The following is a 23,927-nucleotide window of genomic DNA, read 5'->3' on the forward strand; positions in this document are numbered from 1 at the left end:
TAAGGCTCCCAGTAATTTTCCAGTTCCTTGCTAAATTTAAATCTTAATAGAATGAGGCCCAGCCTGTCATCTTTATGTTTTCATGCCAATCCCAGTGGAGTGGGGAACCAAAGGGTAGAATTTAACCTGTCTCTTTCTCTCAATAGAAGAGTAGCACTTTTGTGTTTGCATCTCTTCCATCCAAGATCTCGAAGCACGTGAATATTCTCTTTATGTCAGTGGAAAACCAAGGCATGGAGCTATTCAGCCTATGATGCCAAAGCAGCAAGCTGGTTTGTTGCACCACACACAATGTATTGTAGGAACACATCTTCTGTGAAGACCTGCATTTAAGTACTATAAATCCCTGTAAAGAAGAATAGATTGAGGAAGAAGATGTTGAATGATTGCTAGCCTGCAGTTAAGCAGGAGGCCAGTGGCCAGACTGGGAACAGACCCTGGGAATCCTGAACACCATCCCCATATCAAATTGCTTGACGTGCCTCCCTTGCTTTGAGCAATCATTTCCCTCGTGAAGGTAACTTCTTTTAAAGTATTTGAATTGTCAACTAAAAGTCAAGTACAGATCAGCTTTTTTGGTTTTATCTCAGCTGACTGAGGACTCCCTTAGCTCTGCTGCATTGTAAGTCCCCACTGTCATAGGTGCCCCACTTCACTCCTTGCCCCAAGAGACTGGATTTTGTAGGGTGAGAAGCTAAACTTCTGCTCTTACCCCTTTCCCTCAGTCTCATAGTTCAGGCAGGAAAATAGGATAAGTCTGGCCAGGTTCTTGTTGCCAATGAAAGCCATTTCTATCAAAAAGGAAGAAAAAAAAGCTATTTCTCTGTGCTTACCAGCTGAAATAAGGAGTGGAATTCATTCCTTTGTAATCAGGGAAATTAAATAAAGCTGAGGAGACAAAACGTAACAGTGTAAATTTAGTTATTGAAGTGCTGTATTAAATTTCTGGATTCGACGCAGAAGAAGGACATGCCTTTCATGGGAAAATGCCTTTTAGCCTGTCAGTCCTGGTGGTGAGAATTGTCTAAATGGAGAATTTCTTTGGTGTCTGTTTGAATGCCACACATCCAAATTTTAGTGTCACACCTGGACCAACCCCAGAATTTCCAAAGCTGAGCTGAAATGGCCAACCTTTTTCTTAGTTTCTCATCCCAGTCTTCTAAATCTGCACTTCTCCCATAATGTCAGCACAGATTTCCATGAAATTCGAGGTCCTAGCTTGTCTGACAGAGTTGGGCCATGCTTGAGCCTTGGACATGATACTGGTCACATTTCCTGCTGCCATCGAATCCAGATGGACTGGAAAGTGTTAGATGTATTTAACTGAACTACTTCGGTTCCTGAATCACTAACAAAGCACACAGGGAGGCTCTGGACACTCTTACTGTTTGCTTGCGTATGTATAAAGGGTTTCTATTAACCTATCTCACAAGGGTTTTGTGAGGATTAGTTAATATTTGCAAGACATTCATGGACATGCAGCATATTAAGTATCGTGAGCCAGTTCCTTCCTATTTAACTTGCATGACCTGATAAAGGATGCTGGTTTTCCTCTCTAATCTACATCTCATAACATGGCAACCTTCTCCTGTTTGGCTTCTCCTATCTTCAGCTGTTGGACAGGAACAGCAAAGCCTGAACTCTTTTCTTCATGATGGTTTGCCCTTTTGGAAGACAGGGTGAAGGGGGAAGCCTGTGCAGAAGACAGTGTGATGCTGCTTAGGCCTTGGAATGAGCAGAAAGTTGCCCTACAAAAGAAAATGAATACAGGCCTTTCAAAAAGATGGATTTCTGAGCAGAAGTGTAAGCTTGAAGGGGCTTCCCTCGCCTCTGTTTAGTGTTAAGTTAGTGGCTTCTGCTTCAGAGTTGAAGGGCTCATTTGAGAGCTGCTTTGCTTTTCCAGATTTATCAATTGATCTTTTATCTTTCCCCATAAATCTGTTGGATTTCTAGTGGCTTGTGAAATACTGGTTTTGATAATCTCATTGAAACTGGGTCATTGAAGATACCTGGTAGCAAAAATGGTTTTCAATAGGGCTTTTCATTTGTTCGTACATTATAGGATGCAGTGTCAAAAGGTAAATTTAATCTCCAGTTTTAACTGTAGTCGACTTCTGCCCTGCTGGGCAGATTTTTACGGGTCTATGGAATTCTTTGTGTACAAATTAAAATGTTTCTTCTAATTAAATTTCTGTTACCTTTCATAAGCCAGGGCCTGATTTCCCTGCCCCCCCTTCTCTGAGGTGGGATGAATGCCCCTTTCTTGGGACAGCTGTGGTCAGGCCAGCCTCACAAGGCTTCTGACTCTGACTGGCATGAACTTCGTTCTATATTGCTCTCTGTGCTAACACTTCTCAGAGCTTCCCAAAAATCATTAACCCTGTGAAAACCTATTGTCAGTGACCCAGGGCAAGTTTGGAGGATGACCCAGGGAAGTTAGTTCTGAATGTGGAGGACTTCTTCATTCTGGCCTGGTGAAAGGTCATTCATTTTTGCCCTCATAAATTCTATGAGAAGGCTGGAACAGGCAGTCACAACAGCTCTTTGCTGGTGTGAACTTCAGATAGGGGAGGGAATTTTGGCGCTGAGGACCAATGGCAGATGGTGCAAGCATTTGAGACGTGCAGATGCAGCAAAATCTTTGCCAGTGACACAACTAATTCTGACTTCATCTGGATCAAAGTTTCAGTCTGGTATCTCCAGCCACTCAGTACTGTTGACTTTCTGAAAAAAAAAAAAAAAGTAAATGTCATCATGACTGGTCCTGGCAATCATGGCCATTTGAGTTCCACATGAGTATTGTCTAGTTCAAAGCATGACCTATGCAAATTATAATGAAGAAGCCATGTAGTAACATCTCTACTTCCCTAGAAAAATTCACCTTCCCTCCAATTTATCAGCTGTAATTAGAGGAGGTATTCACCCCTCTTTCGCTACAGAGAGGTAAATACCAGGGTAAGAGGAGAACCCTGTTAGCAAAGGAAAGAGCTTTTTAACTGGATTTAGTCATTTGAGGCATGAAGTTAGGTTTTCTAACCCTCTGATATGGAGTATAGAGGGGTCTTTTGTACGAAGAACAGTGGGAGCAAGCAACCAAGGTCATTTTACAGTTTGTCAGCTGGAGCGGGTATTGTTCACTGTAATAGCAAAAGATGGGATCGGACAATGCAGAAGGTCTTTTCAGCCTTGTATTCCTAAAATATATATTGAGTAACAAATATAAAAGGCAAGGGAAATCTGCTGGATGGAGGTAGGGTAAATAACAGTTTGTAACTCGGCATATGAGTTATGATAGGTATGCCAGATCTTGGCTGGTGTAAGCTGGCACAGGCTTTGGTGAAGCTGCAGTGGTCTAGTTCAGCTGAGGATTTGCCCCTTGGTGCTTAAAAATATAACAATTTTATGCACAAAACGAAGTAATACTTCTTTATTGCCCTTTAGCCCATTTCTGAACATATTAGCCATCGGTTTTACTTCCCTGGAGAATATATTTCAGGCCAACATATTTCTAGACTTCACCGTTTTCCGGACAGTAACCCTAAACGCTCCTTTTTTTCCAAGCTTGACTCCATTTTTTTTTTTTTCTTTTCTTCTTATTTTTCTTTCCAGCTGAGCCCCCTGAGCTTTTGCAAATTCCTCCCTTCCATGGTAGTTTTCTTTGCAAGCTTCTGCCAGCCTTTCTACTCCTCCCCCATCCATCTGGCTATGCCACTTGCATATCCTTTATATCTCTCCTTATAAATCCCATTTTATTTTCCTCTCACCCTTTGGCTTTTTTGGCTATATTTTTGGCCTGTAGCATCCTGGAAGTAAACTGAATATAGAGAAGTGTCCTGCCACCAATCAAGGAAACTTAGTTTCTTTAGCCATGTGTTGCTTTCATTAATGCCATATTTTACGCCAAGCTTTGATCTGATTTACTTTCTACAGTTCATTTAACATTAACATTTTTCAGTGATTCTGCTATGAAAGTATCTTTCATGTTATTCCCCTTTTTCCAAATGTTTCTGTTTGCGTTCTCACAGGCTTTTCCATTTAGTCCCTAGGTTTATGAACTTCTTTTTAATTGTTTTTTTCCTGCCTTCCCTGGTTGTTTGCAGCAGCTTTTGATTTAGATTCACTATGTGAATTTAATTAGTATGCTCGCTACTCTCATTCAGATCATTAAATCGGTTCACCAGGAGCAAAGTGAAAGGACGAGCCTCGAGCAATGTGTTGCCTATGCAGAGGATCTGACAAATGAACGGCAATAAGCATTAACAGAGAAATTGTTAATATCAATACGCTTCTTTCCTAGGGAGAGTGTTGATGGGATCTAAAGCCAGGCAAAATGATACATGACTGTTTAGTCTCAGGTGGCATTTTTGCAGATAAATTTTGATTAAGCTGCAATAAATTCATGGCCCTGCCTGTTAAAGCTGTCAGCAAAGAGTGTGAGGAGCCAAGCCAAGATGTAACACAAGAATGGATTAGCATCTCACAATCTCCCTGGGATAACGCAAACTCTAATCTAGCTGCATTCCTGGGACAGAAGTAGGACATCTCAATGATGGAATGCAGTTGGTCATCAAAGCATAAGCCTCAATTAAAGATAACCCAGAGGTTCTGGGATGACATAAATGAATGCGCCAAACCCCCTCTGAATTAGAATGACAGAAGAGATGGAACTTGAAAGATCCTTAGCTGGGATTTGTCATATATTTTGGTCTTTTGGGCACTGGCCAGACTACTGCCAGTGTTAAGAGATCGGTGTTTTGATCCAATTCCATGACAATCAATAGATTTCAAGGGCATATTTTATATGTTCAGCAACAGCAGGTGCCATTTGGAGATGGATTACTCTGTGCTTTCTGTCCACATGTGCTTGGCATATGTTCCACTGTATATGTTCTCCCCAGATAGATCAATAGATCTATTGATCTACTGAACAGGGTAATTTTTTTTGCTCCCTGTCTTCATAATAATCAGAGTGCTGACTAACTGTATTACTTTGTTTTGCTGTGTCATGCTTTTAACTTCTCTAACTTCACCCAAGAGTTAAAATACAGGGGAGCTTGAATTAACTACTTTTTTTTTAAATCTGGAAATCTGGGCATATATTGTGAATGAAGACACATACCTTGACAGATAACACCTCCTGCAGTAATCAGGAGGCACATGAGGTTATCTCACAAGCACAGCATAAAGATTCAGATGTCAGTAGAATATAAAAATCCAAGGCACAAGGAAATATTGATAATATGCACATTGTGGCCCTGTTCTTTTGATATAGATGAGAGCAGTAAGTGAGAACATGAGGTCATGTGAGGAAAAACCCTGATGACCCAGTTTTTGTAGCCACCAGGTTTCTTTATAGCAGCATCTGCTAGACAAAAGTCATTGTTGCTTTGGGAACTCCAAAGTTCTACCTGCTTTGGATGAATGCAGATGGTGAGGCACTAATCCCACAGTCCTGAGTTAGCAAAAGTGAAAAATGTCTTGCTGTCCCTTATGGGGAAGAGGAATGAAATACCTAGGAGCTTTGAAATACCTAGGAAGTTGCTGAGGTAGCCAGTTAGATGCATTATTCAAGGTAATATTGGAGATCTGCAGTGCTGATACAAGGAAAAAAAAACTTATATTAGGCTGCCTTGTAGGATTGTCCAGTGCAAATTACTTGAGGACTGCTTTCTGTGCTTGTTCATAGAAGGCTGTAGTTAAGAAAGCCACTGTGGCTTGTTGGAGGCTCAAGTGAGGGAAGAAAAGGATGAGGAAAGCAAAGGTCTTTTTTATCCTGTGGTTGTGTCAAGGAATGGATTTGGCAGCAGACAGGCATGCTAGAACATTATAAAGCAATGGAGACAAAGCTATACTGGCAACATGGAGTGACTTGAAGGAAACTTTTTTCTCTAGGCTCACTGAAAAAATGGAGACACAACTGTCAAACTTATTTTCTATTTGTTTCATCTCTAAAATTGATTGCTTTTTCCTCCAGAGAGTCTGTAAAAGATGTAGGCATGCAGAGCAGATGCCTCAATTGTAAATTTAGAGAGCAAGGTGTCTACCTTATGATTCTTGTTCTAGAATCAGCACTGTAAAGTACTATTTGCAGAGAAATGTTAAGATTTCAGCGCATCTTGTTTCTGAACTTCCTAGGCTGGGAGTGCAGTTTGCAGCTGAGGACTGGAGTAAGAGCTGAGGGAGAAAGCATGATGTGTGTGGACAAGATGAAACAAGTCAGAGTCTCTCCACCTGCCTGTTGTTAACTTACATACTTGAGCAAAACCGAACCACTACCAACATCTAGAGACTTGTAGCCTGGAACACTTTTTTTTTTTTTTTTTTTTTCTGTCCTCCCTCGATTTTTGGAGAGGCTGCACCTGACCTTTGTGTGCACTAACTCTAGATGTGCCAAGCAAGCAGTTCAGTAACAAGCTAAGTGGAAATAATTATTTTAATTAGTGTAATTGGATTACACCAATGTGTTTCTGGGGACTGCTGTTCTACTTCAGATAAGTTGTTCAAACTGTCCTGGCTGTACGTCACTCCTAAACCAACACATTACGCAGGGGTTTAGGCAGGGAAAAGGGCATTGGCCAGAAAAATGCTTGATTTACTTTGGATTTGATAAGTAATAGCACAAAGAATGTAGTATGGATTGCAGCAGGTTTTTACTAAAACAGCAGGTTGGTTTTGTAAGCTGTCATCATGTGCACCTTGCTTTCTCAGGAAGTCAAAGTTTAGAGGTATTTTTTTAACCTTTGTTCTTGCTTGTCATCAACAGCTTAAATCCTATCACATCAACTGTGGACCGACAAAGCAAACCACCCCTTCGTACAGGACCTTACCTTTAAACAGGGATAGGCCATTGGTCAGCCATCTGAAGCACTGAAGGTCCTCAGTTGGCATAAATTCTAGAGATAAATAGTGGAGATCAGGCTCAGACATACCTGAAAACTTGAGTCTTTGGTGGTGAAATGGTTGCATCTCAAAAGGTATTTGGCTGGAACTGATTACATCTGCTTTCAATTAGCAGAGGAAATAACTAGCAAATCATCAGTGTTATTTCTCTCCACAGCAGTTTTCTTGAAGCAGCCTTCCATAACCTTAGGTACTTGAGAGCATATTTTAGCACTAACACTTGGTATGGTTGTTTTTTTTGCTGAGAGGAACTGTCATTCTTATTAAGGAAACCCACTGAATGCTATTAATTCATTTGCTGTAGCATGATCCATTACACTTCAGATCAGTGTTTGCTACTTGTAGTTGGTGGCTGAGATCAGTCAACATCAACTGTAAGCAAACTCAATTTTGGAATTTCAGCATTGGTTTCATTCCTTGGCTTCTGCCTGTGTGTTGCTCAAGTTGAGTTTGACTTTCATGTTCACAGTCGTTTTGTTCCTGTAGATCCTCTAGATGAAATTATAGTAGATGACATGGATAATATGTCCTGCCCTGGTGAGATCATAGCAGGTTACTCGAACACTATGTGAAAGTCAGATCATGATGTATAGCGTAAATGTTGGTTAAAGATTAGTAACTGGATGGTAAAACTAAACGCCCATTAATTATCCAAGTAAACTGAACAGGGAAAAGGCTGGGAGAAACTGAGAGAATGGTTTATTCGCATGGACATATGGTATTATATTAAACACGCTAAGTTTGGGGTATGCTAGAGCCTCTCTTCTTATTATATCCTTAACAGTCAAGTGAACACGGTTTTAGAAGAGTGGAATGTTTTAAGCAAACATTGCTGACCTAGATTTTCAAAATGGGTGAGCTTAAGGACACTCTTCATTTTATGCCTCGTTAACTTAGCCTGTTCCTCAGAGTTTCCATGGAAACTACCTCTTCTTTGGTGACAGATAGAAACTTTTGATGGTTGGAGTAAGAAGAAGGTAGCAGGAGGTACCAGGGTAGAGAACGTGTTACAGAGCCCTAATGGAAGACAGCAATGAATGAACTTTGAACACAAACAAAGGAGTGATAGTAGAAAACCATAAATGTCAGTGCATTGACAGCTAGGATGATTCAAAGTTACGAAGGGATGTGAAAGTACAAACTTAGCAGAGCATGACCTTGTTCTGATAGTTAATGAAGTTAAGCTGGGCTCAGGATAGAATAACAGATCAGTCTGACTTTCTTGTTATGGATGAATAAGCAGGGCTCCAACCCAAAATTTCAAATGTGATGGTGCTGAGAGAGTATTCAAAGAGCCCCGAGCCTGATGCAGCATTGTGCATAAGGCACCTATAATAATGCACTTCTGCCTTATGGCTGTATCGCACCTGATGCATTTCTAGGCTACTGTATATACTACACAAGTTATCTGATGCTTTTCTTGAGCCTGTGTTTTCCAATCTGTAAAGTAATATGATGGTATCTATGTTCTTATAAATAGTTTTTTTAAGGCCTAGGGGTTGAAAAGTCTGCATATGTACTGGGAGGATCTTTAAATATTACTGGCCAAATAATAGGGTTAACTGCAAGACAGAAGCCCTTGAGTGGTACTGTTGTTTAGAAGTAAATTAACCCTTCTCTTTTGCTCTATTACTCAGTGTCTTTTATTGTCTGGATACAGAATTCATTGTAAACAGCTGAATTGGGCTCCTGAGAGGGGGACGGGGTATCAGAGCTTGTCTCTCTGCCTTTTTGCTTGCAGGTTTAAATTGTGGTCATGTAGTTGGTCCATGGGAGACAGAGAATGGGAGTGAGTCTAGCACAGCAGCCTGTTGAACACAAGTGTCTATTCCATGAGGCACAGTTGACATGAATACTCAGTGCTCATCAAGTTGAATTAAAAAAATGGACTGTAAATCTGGCAAGCTTCAGATCAGCATTCTAAATTTTAAAAATATTACTAGCCCCCTGCCCTGTCATGGCACTCTGTTGGGAGCCAGCAAAATACAAAGTTTAATTTTAGAGGCTTTTAATGTGATGCTGGTGAGACTTTGATTGGAGCTCTTGGCTAGCATTATGTAATGGATCATCTCCAGTTCCAGGAAGTCCCACCATCTACCGAAACAAAGACCACAAAACTGGAGATGAGTATGCAGCAAGTTAGCTTTGCCCCTTGGGCTTTACTTGTGAGATGCGGTTCATTGCTAGGAGCATCCTTGTGAACTCACCACTCGCCTTTCTGCAGAACTCAGTCATGGGTGACAAGATCAGCTGAGCTAGAGCTGAGGAACACTGCTTGGCTTGTAGAAAAAGTAAGCATCACAAAGCAGAGTTAGTGACAGTCACAAATAGTGATGGTGACACTGTTTTCTCTGCTTTATATGTGATGGCCTTGCTATTGTATCTAGTGTGATGGTGAGTTTACCCCTTAGCTTCTCAGTTTGCTTTGCCTGTGTGTGCTCTAGGCCCTGTGCATCACTAAGCCTGACTTCGCTAGAGGGGACTAAACCAGACTCCTTCCCTCCTCCCTTCCCCCAGGTGAGGAGGAGTTTGGAGCTGGATGCCATTTCTGCTCAGTTCTGTCTGTACCAGACTGCAAGGTCTTTGGGGGAGGTGGCAGGTGCCAGACTGGATCCATTTAATCTGTTAATCTGAGAGTGGCCAGACCTCAGTGCTTGTATTGGTACATTCATGAATAAAGCTGTCTGGGGCTTAATGAAAACATACAATAAGAAAATTAGGGCTAGCCTACCTGAGCTGAAGTGTCGCATGAAGAGGATAAGTGAGGGCAAACTTGCTTTAGGGAGAAGTTTCTTGCAGCCATGGACAGTTTGACTGGCTTGACACTGCAAGAGTTCCTTCCTTGTCTATTCTTTGATCTAGCATAGACAGGTCATTTCAGGGGGTTCTTATCTTTGAGCTTTCAAAGGATCATGAAAGCACAGAGCAATACAGAGCTAAAATAACATGTATTTGTTTAACATTATGGAGTAGGTAGAACTGCAGAGTTACCTGGACTGCATGGAAAGGTCCCTTTCAATTCCTGTTTTCATAATTATGTGGACATGGTTATTTGTAAAAGCTAAATTGCTCTATGCAGCCTTGAGGATCCAAGTCTGCTCTCAGTCCCATAAGCTTAATTAAAATATAGTAAGGCTGATATCTTAAAAATGTTGCTGAAGCTGCTCAAGTACTGCAGCAATGTGCCTACATGTACAAGGAGAGCTACAAGCATGAAGGCATGATGAAGGGGATTGCTACGAGTGCTACAAATGGCTTGACTGTAACAGTGATCTCTGTGTCTGTTGCCACATGTTTTTCATGTGTTTTGAATCAATCTTTAGCTGGAAATCACTGACACTGCCTCTTGCTTGAGCACAGTCTTGGCTTGACCACAGGCCAGCTGGCCTCCTCTGCCTGCTGATCCTTCACCTTCAGCATCCTGCCTCTGATGGCACAAGACAGAGGTTTCCAAGGAATATCCCTTTTTCACAGGGATAGGAACTGTTGTTGCTCTGATTTCTTGGAAACTGGGCTTCTAGGTGCACAAGGATAGTGAAACAGCGGCTGGAATATGCCTTATCAGACCTCCTCCTGTGTCAGCTGTCACATCCATAGGCAGAAGAGATCATGGAACACATGCGCTCTGGAGTACCCTTGGGTGGGGAGTAGTGAGATCTTGCAAGAGCAGGAATTGGCTAGTCTCAGCTTCTCCCCGTTGCCAGTGATGCAAATGTCAGTTACCCAAAGGCTATTTAGGAAGAAGCCCGTCATGATGATATGTGAATATTGAAAACAACATCTTATGACCAAATACAATGAAATCAGCAGACAACAAAAAAAAATAGCAGAATTTGCAGGGGCAGATTCCTCCTTTGCTTTTATTTCTAATCTACCCTGACCTGCCGTGTTATTTGCAAGGATGTTATTGTTTGAGGTCAGGACATAAATGTTGTAGCACCTCTCTGTATTTGCTAGTGTGAGTACAGTAAGGAAAACGTAAACCAGCAGGAGATTGGTGCTGGTAATGCAATTCACTGTTACGGCTCTTTAGAGGCAGAACTCACTGTAATGATCTTTTCTGAGTTTTCAGAAGATTAAATATAGGAAACCTTTAGGATCTAGATAGAGGTTTTTATTATTACTTGTTCTGAGAAACAAGTACCTGGTATTAATGGGAGCTGCCTAACTTCATCACATCTGACGAGGAGAGACAGTACCTGACCTTCTTTGTAAGACACCTAAAGCAGAGATTATCCTTAATTATCCTCAATATTTGTCCTATAAATTGTCCTGTGGCAGTTAGACATGCCCTGGCTCAGGGTGTGGGGAGGATGCCCTGGAGGAACACTTCCCTGGGGTGGCCCTGGGAGGCAGTGTGTGCCTGTGCCAGCTGAGATGCACCATAGGGTCAAACTCCTTCCTCTGCTTCCCCCTTGCTTCCAGAGATTAGTAATCAAGTTGCTGAGCTTTACCACAAATAACCTGTTACGGTCACCTGATGTCTTGCCCTCGTGCTGCTGCTCTGGTCGAGAGCAGGGCAGAATCCGAGTCTGCCCTTTGCTCTCTTGTGCCACGGGGGAAGAGGGACAACTCCTGCATCTGGACCCAACGTCTTGGGGTGAGTGGCGGGGAGGGACTGCTGTATTTTCCCCATGCTCCCCTGCCTGGGTGGAGAGTCCAAGTTACAACTGAGTAATCACAGCCACCCCCAGACAGCTCACTCCTTCCATGAAGCTCTCGCAAAGCGTGATTAATTACATGATAACGATAGAAAATGGGTCAGAAGCGAGCAATATCTTTGTGCAGGAGTTAACCACATTTGTGGTCCTTTGAATGGCCCAGTGCTGCTCATGGTCTCCAGCTGCCACAAACTCGTGTTCTCTAAGACCCCACTGATATCAAGGTAAGGCAGGGCCTTACCTGTCTTTTGAGATCTCTAAATTTTTGGACTTGATGTTGTGAATCCCTGGAAGTGCACTGTAACTTGCTTTTCTTTTTGAGGTTGTGGTGGTTTTAGAGTAGGACTGTTTTCAGCTGGCACCACCAAATCACTGCACTTGGTGCTTGACATGGATGGAAGGTGGGGACAGGCAAAAAGAAGTGACTGGTGACAACAGTGTAATGAATTGTAATCATCAGGGTGATGTCATCATATTGGTAGTTAAGATTACGAAGATATGCAGACTTGTTACCTTTCTCAGAAGGTTATGTCAGTCACTAAAGAGTCTTACTTGACACATTTAATTTCTTTGATATAATGTCTCACCTGATTGTAGAACTGTCCTGGCTAAACATCTCTCTTCTCATGCTGCTGTAGAGGTTTTGGAAATGTCTTCTCCCAAGTCATCATGAAAGCATCCGCTCTTTTGTGTCTGGAGTTCAGCCCTGTCCTATTGAGCAGAAAGTCCCACTCTTCAGAGCCAAGGAGGAACAGTTTTATTATAAGTTTACATAACTTGAAATACTAAAGGGCCCTAAAATTGGCAGTGTGGAAAACTTCGCAATATTATAAGCCACCCAGGCTTCAGCACAGAGAACAATTTATCTTTGTCATATAACTCCACAGCGCCAGCAAACAATGCACAGCTCTGTCAGCCTTTCATGAACTTTTTGGTCAATGTGATGAGTTTCCTAAGAAATAAAATATCCCTTCATCACCCAGGAAGAGGTATTTTAGACTAGCGTTAAGACACAAACTTTATCAGTTTACTAAGTTATCTCTTCAAGTAGAGTTGTGTGGTAGGGAAACCATTTCCTTAGACAGGTGCAACTGCTCTGTAAGTTTCACTAAAGTCTGTGCTGTCTTAAGATATTCAGGTTGTCCTCTTCAGGCCTGGAAACCAAAATCCGGCTGTCAACTTGGAGTTGAAGTATAAACTTCCCAGGGCAGAGGGCATTCCTTTGTCTCTATAAAGCAATCACCATGCGCCCTGAAGCATGAGGTTCTCTTACTAGGCTACTCAATTTTTATTAAGAGCCAGCAAGTTAATTACACCAAAATCTACTGTTTTCTTTCTAAAGAGTTTATTGAGCCATTTTCCCAAAACTTGCTTCTATCTACTGAGCTCACTGGCTAATTTTAATCAAGTCCTTTTATTTATACTAAAATCTGCCAAATTTATTTTGCAGATTATCTCAAGATGAAAGGTGTCATGGAAGCTACTTCAGCTAGGAATTGCCTCAGGTTTTCATGATTGGGAAGAAAGTAGGAAGTATAGGATCTCTTGAAGAAATGAGGAATGCATTTTGTTTTCAGGTGCTCTGACAGAGCACAGGCTGAGGCTGAGGATCAAGGTCTCACCCTTTTGAGTAGCCACAGCTTATAACATATGTTCTGTGAGTGTCAATGTCATTTAGAAGTCAATAAATACCGTCATCTAAGCGTTTGGGAGAGAGATGAAAGCAGAGGCCTAAGAAAGGTAAAATCTTTTCTTAGCACACAGAAATTGCAAGGGATCCAAGGACTCTGAGATACCCTTCCAGGTTGCCAATTCAATCCATCCTAATACAGCACTTTATCATAATTTCCTACAAGAATAATTCTGCCAGTTACATACCACACTGCTGTGCAGCCCTCAGATACCTGCTGGTGCCGTCACTGCGTGCTTGAAAGTAGACATCCCACATCAGTGACTACTGCCTGTGAGAACTCACCTCCTCAACGGCCCCTTGATCAGCTGCCTGAGTGGATGCCAGAGGACAGCTTTTGTTCATCAGAAGTGAAGGTCTACACATCCTTGTTCCTTCTGCTTCAAACTAAACTAATGCAAAAAAGAATGTGAGGGTCTACATGAGGAGTTAGGTGGGAACAGGGTTTGTGCCATAAGTTCTCATCTGTGTTAGCTGAGTCCTGGGACAAACCCCAGGATGCAGTCTCTTCGGATCAGCTTGACATGCGTGCACTGGCAAAACATCATGGATGCTTAGGCAACTGTTATCAGATCTCTGTTTATAAATACAAGATTTTGAATTTGGCTTGAGTTTTTAAACTCACTAGCAGGCAAGCTTCTCCCCCAACAAAAGCACAATAACAATGACCACGAACAATCACTGTTTCACCTCTCCCACATTGGCTATTAATAATGTTAATTTACTTCCTTTGAGAGATACCATATGTTCCCCTTCCTGATCCCTCTACAGGCATAAGAAAAAAAAAAAAAAAAAAAACCAAAACACAAAACCTAAGGAAATCAGAGAGACTCCATAACACTGATGGCAACATCCAATGTCTTATCAGGCTTCCTGTTGTTGGGAGTATTGTTTTCCTTTAAGGATTAATATTTACAATGGTTACTTAGTTATCTCAGTTCATTTGGTGACCATTAAAGATTCCAGCCCTGAATGCGATGAATGAACCTCCTTTTATTTGTCCTTGATGACTTATTTGTCTTGTGCCTTGTCTGGCTGAAAATCAAGGAAAATAATTATTGGGTTGGGCTTTTACTGCCATTTCATGTGAGGGCTCAAAGTGCACATTTCTGTTTGTTTTAGAATGGGAGCCCTTACCCGCTATTTCTGCTGATGTATGCATGTTTAAGAATATATGTTTTGTGATTAGAAGCAGTTAAAATAGATGTTTTCCTCTATTTTTCTTAAGCTGTATGCCTGGTTTTAGTACTCCTTGGGGGGAAAAACGAGGGTGTTTCACATTTCATCCACAATTGCGGCAGCAGCCACATGGGCTTAGCAAAGTGGTCTCTGACGGGACAGAAACGGCAGCGGGTGCCTGCCTGCTGTGCACGGACCAAAGAAGTAACGGTCCAGCCCAGGGTCTGTGCATCAGCTGAAGTTCAGAGGCTCAGGAAGTATCCTGAAGGAATCCTGAAGTTCAGGATTTCTCAGCAAGGGTGAAAGATGCAGCCATTTTCTCTTTTTTTTAATTTTTTTTATTTTTTTTTTTTTTTTTAATAAAAGCCCAAAAACACAGCAGGAAGCAGTCTGTCGGTGTGACAGAGATGGGGGTCTGAATCCAGCCGCCGGCTTCCAGAGCTGCAGAGGTATTTCTAGGCCTCTTCTAGGCACAAGGGATTTTGAAGTCACCTTGAGCTGTCTTCATCACTCCTAAAGAGGAGCACAAAAACATCCTCGTACTCACAGGGGTATTAGACCTAGCCCAGGAGAACAACACCAGAGACAAACATGGCCCATATCACAAATCATTGTGTTCTGAATTTGTGCCAGGTGCAACATTACAGCAGGGATGGTGATGGGTGCATGAGCTGTTTTCAATCCATCCTGTCTTTCTCCTCAGCATGGATCAAAGATGCACCTTGCCTTCCCTGGAAGTGGAAGCTCCTGTCATCGTCAGGTGCCCTTGAAGTGGACTCATTTCCATCTCTGAGCATGGAGCCCCTGCAAGTGCACTTCTGATGGTAACTCCCAAGTTGACCACTTCCCATGTATCTTTTCTACCCCAGCATATTGGTATTTTGTCAAGTAAAGCCCTCTGGACCACAAAGGCCAGGATTACAATCAGGTCTGTGTGCAGCCCGGAGAAGCAGAAGACTCTGTGGGATGATGTGATCGTTGTTTTGCAGCGTGTCTGCACGCTCTGCCTGTGAACCGCCAGTCCCTCCTGAGCAAGCCCATTCTCAGACACAGTCGGCTCCTAGAGAAGGGATAATTTATAATTGTGACATTTCCAAGGTGTTTCTCTCTTTTTATCCCTCTTAGCCCTCCTAGTGCTTGCCCTCCTCCCAACTGCTGAGCATAGGACAGACTATCTCAGCTTTTATAGGGGAAGGCTGGTTTTCTGGTTTCTTTGCAGACTGCTGTCTCATCCTGAAACTGCATATTTGATGTGCTTTTATAATGAGTTTATTTGCACCGTGACAGATGTTTCTGATATGATAAGAAACGCGGCCCAGGGGCCGGTGGCACTGTAGAGCCACTCGCGTTCCTCACCTGAATTGCAAATGAGATATTGCTTTCTTATCTGTTAAAAAACATGAGCAACTGCACATATAAATAGCATGCCACCAACTGCCAGCTGTTTGTGCCAATGACATTCTTCTTAAAAGAATAGTTCCCCCCATCATCTGTTCTTTTCCCTCTTTCAGAAAATCTGGAGCTATTTTGCCAGTGCAGCAGCAAAGATTTTTTTTTTTTTTTTTCTCTCTTTAAGCTGCACACAGGGCAGCTATTTCAAAATAACTATGTATGAGCAAAACCAGCTTCCGTATTTATGACACATGTAGTCTGGTTTGTGGGGTGGGTTTTTTTTTTTTTATTTCCTTGTCCTTTTTCTGCATACCTCTCTGCATGTAAAAGTGAAAGTGTCAGTGCTGCTTTCTGTTTCTCAGCAAATCCCTTTGCAGAGCTAACTGTTTTTCAGTGGTTTCAGAGTTTTACTTCTGAATGAATGGTAGGGAAGAAAGTTACTTGATGTTTAAAACAAATTTTTCATTTTTCGAAAGCTTGAAAGAGAACAGTAAATCACTTCTGTCTTAAGGTTTGTAAACGTTTGGGTTTTACATCCCTTGAATTTAGGCTGAAGGTAAAACCACCTCTAAAATCCCAGATGCAGAAGCAAGCAGGCCTGCTCGCTTCGTAGCCTTTACCTTTAAGTCTTGCAATCAACAGAACTTAAAAATACAGCCAGGTGAAGTTGTTCTGGTAATTGATCTGCTTGATCTTTTATTAGGGTAAAACTGAGAAACACTTTTCAGCATTTTGCCGACTCCAGGCAGAAACGTATTTCTGTTACAAATGACCTTCTGGGAGAACTTGACTGCGGGGACATGATTCATTGGCAGCCTGCTGGTGACAGCCTTGTTTCTATTGTTCTGAAACTCGGGTTTCACATTTCTCCTGTTAGATAAGCGGTGACCATTAACTGCACAGGGAGCTACAAATAAAGTGTGATGTAAGAATTAAGCTTATTATCTGATTGGCAGCATGGGGACACTCTTCCAGGTTAAGCATTTGAGCAGATTTTTTATTTTTTTTTTAACAAAACTCACCTTTTATTACATTTCTGAAAGCATTGTCCTCCCAAAAGATAAAATATGCTTTTGGAAGCTGCAGTGTGTATACATAGTGTGAGCTATAAATAGTCTAGAGCTAGTTCTGCACAGTACCAGCGTGCAGAGATATTAAGGACAGATTCTGATCTTTATGGATACACTGGGGCTACTGAGAAACTCCAGGTTAAAGTGGTGGCTTTTAAATTTAACTCAGTATGTTAATTTTCACACCAAGATTTGAATTTGGCTGGGGACTTTAAACGTGTTTTGAGGAATACGGGAGTTTGGCAGCCTCTGCTTAATCTTAGTTTTAGCTGGAGATTACATATCAATTTCTGTAACTGTTATTTGGGACTAATACTGAGCTTGTGCTAGTTGAAAAATAGGTCTATGTACTCTATATAGTATATATACTATATACTCCCACAGCTCAGCTGCTGTAAATGGATGTATGTAAAAATTCAGAAATGGTTGCTATTCAGCTCCTTCTGATGGTAAGATGACTTTCAGTAATTGAATGATTTATGATAATGTTGATATTCACGCAGGCTATTCAACTGCCAGGATAAAGACGACAATGGCTGATCAGTCTCTTTTTCTTCAGGATAAGCTGGCTACAGGCTGACATTGGAAACGGGTTCTCTGGCTGAAGCATTATCTTTACTGCTACGACGGGGTGGGGGCCGTGGGGACGGGGAGAAGAAGAAAAGTACCTGTTTATAATGGGTTATTGACCGTGTGTTATCTCTTCTGCTGCAAAATCTTAATGGGACAAAGCATGGTAGTACTACTAAGGGCGTACAAGGCAGGGTCAGTGGCAGGTTATTAACCTTACTTAGCAAATTTGTGATAAATATAATAGGTCTCTTGTTTCTGCAAGGAATTTTACAGCAGTTCCTGGTCATGCATTAAATTCACTGCCCTCTGTTGCATCGTCTCACATTTTGACAGCAAAAAGTGCTGTTTGCAGTTTTGAGGCCTAATTCTGGGTGCCTAGATCCTCTTTTAAGTCCATCAGATACACCTAAGAGAATGAGTCAGGCCACCTACGCAGTGATGCCTGAAGTGAAGGAGATGAAGGCTGCCGGGCCTCGGTGGTACGTGGCAGATGGCTGCCCTCGTCAGCCCTGCTGAAGCATTTTGGGGTTCAGTTCTGTGTCAACTTGCCATGCAGGAGCAGGATTCAGTGGAGCAGGTTTTGTTCATGCTAGTGAACACCCAGTGTCTTTTGGAGTATTTGCTTGAGGTCCGTGGTGGTCTCAGACATAACTGAAGGCATGTGGTTTCCTTCTGAGGATGATCCATCCTGCAAGACTTGCACTTACATGCATCAGACTTTCCAGTCACCTTTACCAGCCAGTTTGTTTAACAAAGTTCTCAGTCACTCTTGGGGCAGGACTTGACTCCTACTTGAACTTAGTCTCTCATATGCTGTCCTGACAGCTCTCTGAGGCTGTAGAAAGGGGGCAGGAGAGGCAAGAACAACCCATTTTGTATACTCCTCCCAGCCCATGAAACACTGCATGAGGACGCTGCAAACGGGCCACACTGAAATGCACCACAATGGGGCCCATCGTGGGCACTGGGAAACAGAGCACATCTCAGAGCTGTCTTCAGGGTGCTCTAGTTCATGCCGGACAAAAGGAAGGGACCCGCAAGGATCCAGAAAATGACTTTGTCCTTCTAAAACTGCTGTGCATCCCTTTCTGTCCTTGCTATGTGTTTGCAACTAGATGAGCTGGGAACAGGAAACTGCCTTTCCATAGGTACATTGATGTTCCTAGATCAGTGATGTGTAAATCCAGAAATTAATAAAGCATGACATGTAAAAACCCACCAGTGCAGCTCACTGAAATCCTGTTGCTGGGAGCTCCTTTCGCACCCACTGAGCACAGCCAGGCACCAGCCAGGGGCAGGGGGAATCCCTGCCGCTTTTCCCTTGAGGCAACTGAGCCCACCCAGCAGTCTCTGCACCCTCTTGGGTTTAGCTCTGGCTGTCCCTGTCCCTGTCTGCGTGGTCAATCTGTGTCCCCCAACCAGTCTCTCTTGCTTCTTCTGCAGAGTTGCATTTCTTGAAAGAACAGGAGCTGGCCAGATATAATCCCAGAACTCCCTTCCAACTCAGCACGCTCATCTTGGAGATATCTTTACTTGTGGCAATCCACTGATTATTTATTCTGCCTTTTCTGCTTGTTAGCAGTAGCCCTGGAGTTCAGAATTACAGGTGAGCACCTTTCACTCCTTAGCCTCAGCTTTGGTGCTGACTGTGGAAACATCTCCCCCTGTCTTCAGTTTGTTCTGGGCAGAGAAGGGAATTTCTGTGACTGGCATAGCTCTGGTATTTATCTAGGCAAGTCTGAGTATTTTCCCAAAGAATTTGTGAAATACTCCCTTGAATGATCAATGGCGCAAGGATGTGACTCCAAGTCACTGGACAGCAGGCTATTTAAAAAAAGCATCCCCTAAAAAAGCAAGTCTGACAGACTATATGGAATTAGAAAGCACTTAATTTAGAGAAGCGCTCATCTTGTGAACGAGTGTCGTGTCATAAGGCGATGTTGCCATATTCCTCAAGGACAGTACACAGAAATAGGTTCTGCTTTTGTGTGTGACACATAGATAATGCTATGCTGAATGTAAATGCGTTCAGATAGTTCAAATACCCACGGCCTGTAGTCTTTTTTTTCTTTTTCTTTCCCTTCAACTGCTTGACCCCAGTATCACTGGGCTGTTTTGTTGATTCATAGTCTTGTGCACTACTAGTTTCAGGTTCCCTGGTCTTGCTTTGGCATTCATGCCTTTCAGCACCTTCAAAGAAAGTTGTCTTAATGTCATCAGACTCCCTGTTTGTAGGATCATTGTCATTTCCTAGATGTGGATAGAGTGTTTCTGTCTTTGGGATTGTAGACTTGGTGTCTCAGATGCAATCTGTTACCATCATATAATATATTTAGGCTTCTTACTTTAAGAATTGGTGAAATAAGACTCACTGCTTTCATGTTGACATCTCGTTGGGGCATCTCTGTCTCTCTGTTTTCTGTTGGGCTCATTTAGGAAGTAATGCACTAGTGAAGGGCACAAAGTAACAAACTGTGGCAAATTATTCCTTTTGCATCCTTGCTTTTATTTCAAAGAGTTTATCCTCTCCTTTCAAGGACTAATGTGGATTTTTCAGTTTAAGAAACAAGATCTTACTTTGTCTGGATTGTTTCCCTTTGACAGGTACAGGATCACACGGGAGGCCACTTGAACTTTCTGACAGTCATTCTTACTCAGAATTATAGATTTTTAGTGAATTCCCTCGCCACTTTGCAAGATTCTTTTGCCAGCTGTTTTTTTTCCCTGTATCTAGTTTATATGGTTAATGGGCACAGATTCAGAACAGATATGAGTAAAACCAGCAAACTTTATTGTATTTCCTGTAATAAACTGAGCACAATTGGTCCCTTAGCATCATTTTGTGTACAGCCCTTGGCAGTGGGAGCCTTACCAAGATGTGCCAGCTCATCCCTTGTTCCTCTGGGAGGGCTGTCGGAGTGGCCAGCAGAGTTCACTTTAGACTTTTTTTTCGTCTCTTGCTTTGCGGCGGCTATGTGTTTACTTGTAAGGTTTCTTTTTTTTCAAAAGCACTTTCATCTCTTGCATACCTTCCCAAATTCTCCACCTGTCCTTTCCTCAAATTATTCTTATTTAGGGTAGGCCTTCTGGTACCCTGAAGTCTAAAACACGTACATGGAAGATATCTGCTGCAGTCTTGTCTGCTGGCAGTGGTAGGAGAGACCTGTGGATATTTGATACAAACCACTATGATTATGTGTATCTTCGAAAGCTCACCACATTTCATTCTAATAAAGTGTGACTTTGTTCTCCTCATTTGCTGGCCTGCACTGCCAGACTGTGGGGCTTTGCCCTCATATTTGAGGGAAAGAAAAACCCCGATGTTGGCTTCAGTGGTTGCTTTTCATGCTGAAACCTCTTCAGCCTGATCTTTTTTATTGGCAGCAACCAAAGTCAGATGCTTAAACCTCATACAGAGACCGAATAATTGCAAAAAGAGGTTGTACCCAACTGCCTTGTGTACTGACACGTGCCCAAGTGGTGCAAAGCCACAGACCCCAAATGTCTTTCTCTTCTGTCTCCTCTACTGTTCCTCAGTAACTTGATCCTCTCAGCTGCATGGATGGTGGTGGGTCCTTTCATAAATTTGTATTAAACAGTTCCCCTTGGACTCAAGACTTACCCTGTGTTTTCCCAAGGCAGGTATGAAGGCTGGCTGCTCCCAGGTGCTGCCATTACTGCTAAGCTTCCACTTCACATTCCCCAAATTCCAGGCTGGTGTGTCTAGGCAGATATCTCTTGGCTATTTAAATTGAAAAACAGTAACATTGAAGTACACAGAGGTTGAATAGAAAGTCCAACAACTGTTTTAGGCTTAGACTAAGAAAGAGTACCAGGTGAGAGAGATTCTGTGGGCAGCAAAGCTAAAGGAACTGGCCTTTACTGCAGCAGTAGAACCATCTTTACAGAGACATGTAGGCTGAGCAGGGATATGATGTAAAAATAGGAGAAAAGGGTAGCTGAAAAACTCCTGATGATTTTAATTCTAGGGAAATTCCAAAGCAGGATTAGCTGTAGCACATCCAAAATGCAGATGTTCTGAAAGTTTAGCATTTCTAGTAGTGTTTTCAAGATCTATTCAAACCACTGCTATCTTTTTTTTTTTTTCCCCCCTCACCCTTTTAACAGTGAGCAAGGATGACAAAGCAGAGTTAGTAATCTGAATATTAAAATTTTCACTAACCACACATTCTCAATGACCGTAAAGAGGAAAAACTGGTGTGTGGAAAAGTGGCTATGAGAGTTCATTCAATTGCACATGTGTAGAGGTGGTGAGGATGCACCATGTGGTAGATGAAACCACGTTACAGCATTAGGAGTGATTTGGGTATAGTAACTGTTATATATGAATGATTGTGACATGCAAGCAGAGAAAACAATGATGTTTCCAGAATCTGCAGAGAAGCAAAATCCTTGCTTCATCCAGGCACAGCTGAGCTTTGCAGCCATACCAGGTGCTTAATGCCATACCAGGTCAGCTGGGATATAATTGCCTCTAACCAGAACAGTCAAAAGTTAGAGTTCACTATCTGCTGGCTGAGTGACACCCAGAAATTCTTTCCAGACTTACAAACAAGCAAAGAGACAAGTTTGAACCTGAACTTCAGGGTAATCACTCCACTCAGGAGCATAAACAAACATGGCACTGACTGGAAAATTATTCTTGAGGCGTCGCTTTTGACTGATCCAGACGAGAAGTTTCCAAAGTTAGGGTCGCGACCCTGAGGAGCGCTGATGGAAGAGAGGTCACGAGCTCGGAAATGAGGTTGTGAGCTGAAAAGCTTGGGAACTGCTGATGTAGACAGATGAATGGTCATGCCAAGGGGGCTCCCCTTGGAATATCCTTTTTCCCTTCTCCTGCCTTGGAAACAGTAACTTGAGAAAGTTTTAAAGCTGACAAGTCTATCCTGTTTACAGCATACTGCTGAATTTTTAAAAGTAGATCTTTCTGGAAAGGAGCACAAGATGATTAGGGAGATGGGAACAAGGAAAGCTCTGGAGAGAAGGATGTGGGACAAGGAAAAGGGAAAGAGAGGCAGGTCTGTGGGAAACAGGATCTGCCAAGCAAAAATAAGATTCAGCAGTGATGATGGGAAGAGATGGAAGCTTTTTAAGGCTGTAGTGACACTTTAGAGTCTAATTTGGAAGGTCAAGTTCCTTTCCCAAGAGGTTTGAGGGATGTGCTGATGCTCCTCTTCCGTGTGAAGCCCCTGGTGCTGAGCTGGATATTTTAGTGTGGAAGCTAGCCTTGGTTTTGGTGGAATAATGTGTTGCCAGAGTAAGGTCCGTACAGCTAATGTGTATGCAGAAATAAGATAATTGTCTTCGAGTGAATCTCCAAATGGCCTCTTTTACTGTCCTTGTGTTTTAAAAGCTACCAGAGATAGGCCCTGAATTAATGTATGTTAAATTTGGAACTTCTGTGGTTTACTTTATAATACTCATACTATGAAAAAGAAAGTGGAAAATAGAAGCAGACCAGAAAATTAGTGTAGTTTATGCTACTGATTTTGTATCTTGTCATTATTAAGAAAAACACTCTAAGCTTTAGGAACATTTGGTAAAGATCTCTAAATACTGAATACTGGAGACTTTTCGTGTCAGCAGCAATAAGCAGTTGTTAGTGATGGAAATGTTCAGCCCAGGCCAGGGGCTCGCAGTGTCTCAGTTGCTGATGGGAGCCCCGTTTGTCGGAAAGCCCCGCAGAACCACTTTGTGAGCATCAGGTTTCTGTCACACCTCCCGTGTCAGGGTCTCTGCAGTACAAGCCTCCTTGTAGCCAAGCCTCTGAAATTTGTGGAAACCTGCTGAACTCTTCTCAGAAAATCACAGAAAATAGTGTGCTGGGGAGTCAGGTAAGCTTTTATAATACCAAACTAGTGTCAGTATGAGAGAAGCGTCAGCACTATGAAATTAATATCTTGAGTGATCCCAGGGCATGGAGGAGACAAGCAATAGATTTTGGGCAATTAGGAGAGAGTAGTAGCACGAGTTCAAGTTGAGGGTGGGAATGGGCCTGGAAGTTGATAAGCCAACGCAGACCATAGTTGAAAAGCAAACATTAGGTCCATGTGGTGCAATACCTAGCTGTGGCTACGTGCTAGGTACAACGCAGAGGTAAAGTCAATACTATTGTGTGGTATTTATTTAATAGTGTTATGTTGAAAAGTATTCACAGATAGGGAGATTTTTGCAGCCAGCTGCAGACAGTGGGTTTCCTGCGTGCTGTCTTTCAGGCTCCAAGATGGAGGGACTGGCCCTGCTCCAGTGCAGTGCGAGGTGCTATAAGCCAGTGCTGGCCACAGGGCAAGGCAGAACCAAGTTGTCTGTTTACCTCAATTACAATTACAGGGACTAAAACACTGACCCAGAGCCATAGATCCTAGAGCGAGAGGAAGCCTCGTGTTCAAGCGAGACCCTGCAGGCAAGGAAAGGAAAGGTTTCTTGGGCCTTAAACCCTCT

General features: G+C 42.5%; 1 protein-coding gene and 1 long non-coding RNA gene across 2 annotated transcripts in view; one reads left to right on the forward strand and one right to left on the reverse strand.

Annotated features, from left to right (window-relative positions):
- Positions 1 to 2,251: 2,251 nt before the first annotated feature.
- On the reverse strand, positions 2,252 to 14,746 carry LOC147599538 (uncharacterized). Its single transcript, XR_015259541.1, has 2 exons — positions 13,537 to 14,746; positions 2,252 to 2,724 (listed from the first exon to the last, which is right to left on the reverse strand). It is a non-coding gene; the product is annotated as an uncharacterized LOC147599538 (long non-coding RNA).
- A 6,942-nt stretch (positions 14,747 to 21,688) lies between these two features.
- Positions 21,689 to 23,927, forward strand: part of SLC6A6 (solute carrier family 6 member 6) — a 119,749-nt gene continuing 117,510 nt past the window's right edge. Inside the window, exon 1 of the mRNA XM_086755473.1 lies at positions 21,689 to 23,320. The gene's annotated coding sequence lies outside the window, so the exon portion shown is untranslated. The remainder of the gene's footprint in view (positions 23,321 to 23,927) is intronic.

Source organism: Chlamydotis macqueenii, chromosome 10 (genome assembly GCF_036417535.1).
Source record: "Chlamydotis macqueenii isolate bChlMac1 chromosome 10, bChlMac1.mat, whole genome shotgun sequence".
In the NCBI taxonomy this organism is placed as follows: domain Eukaryota; kingdom Metazoa; phylum Chordata; class Aves; order Otidiformes; family Otididae; genus Chlamydotis; species Chlamydotis macqueenii.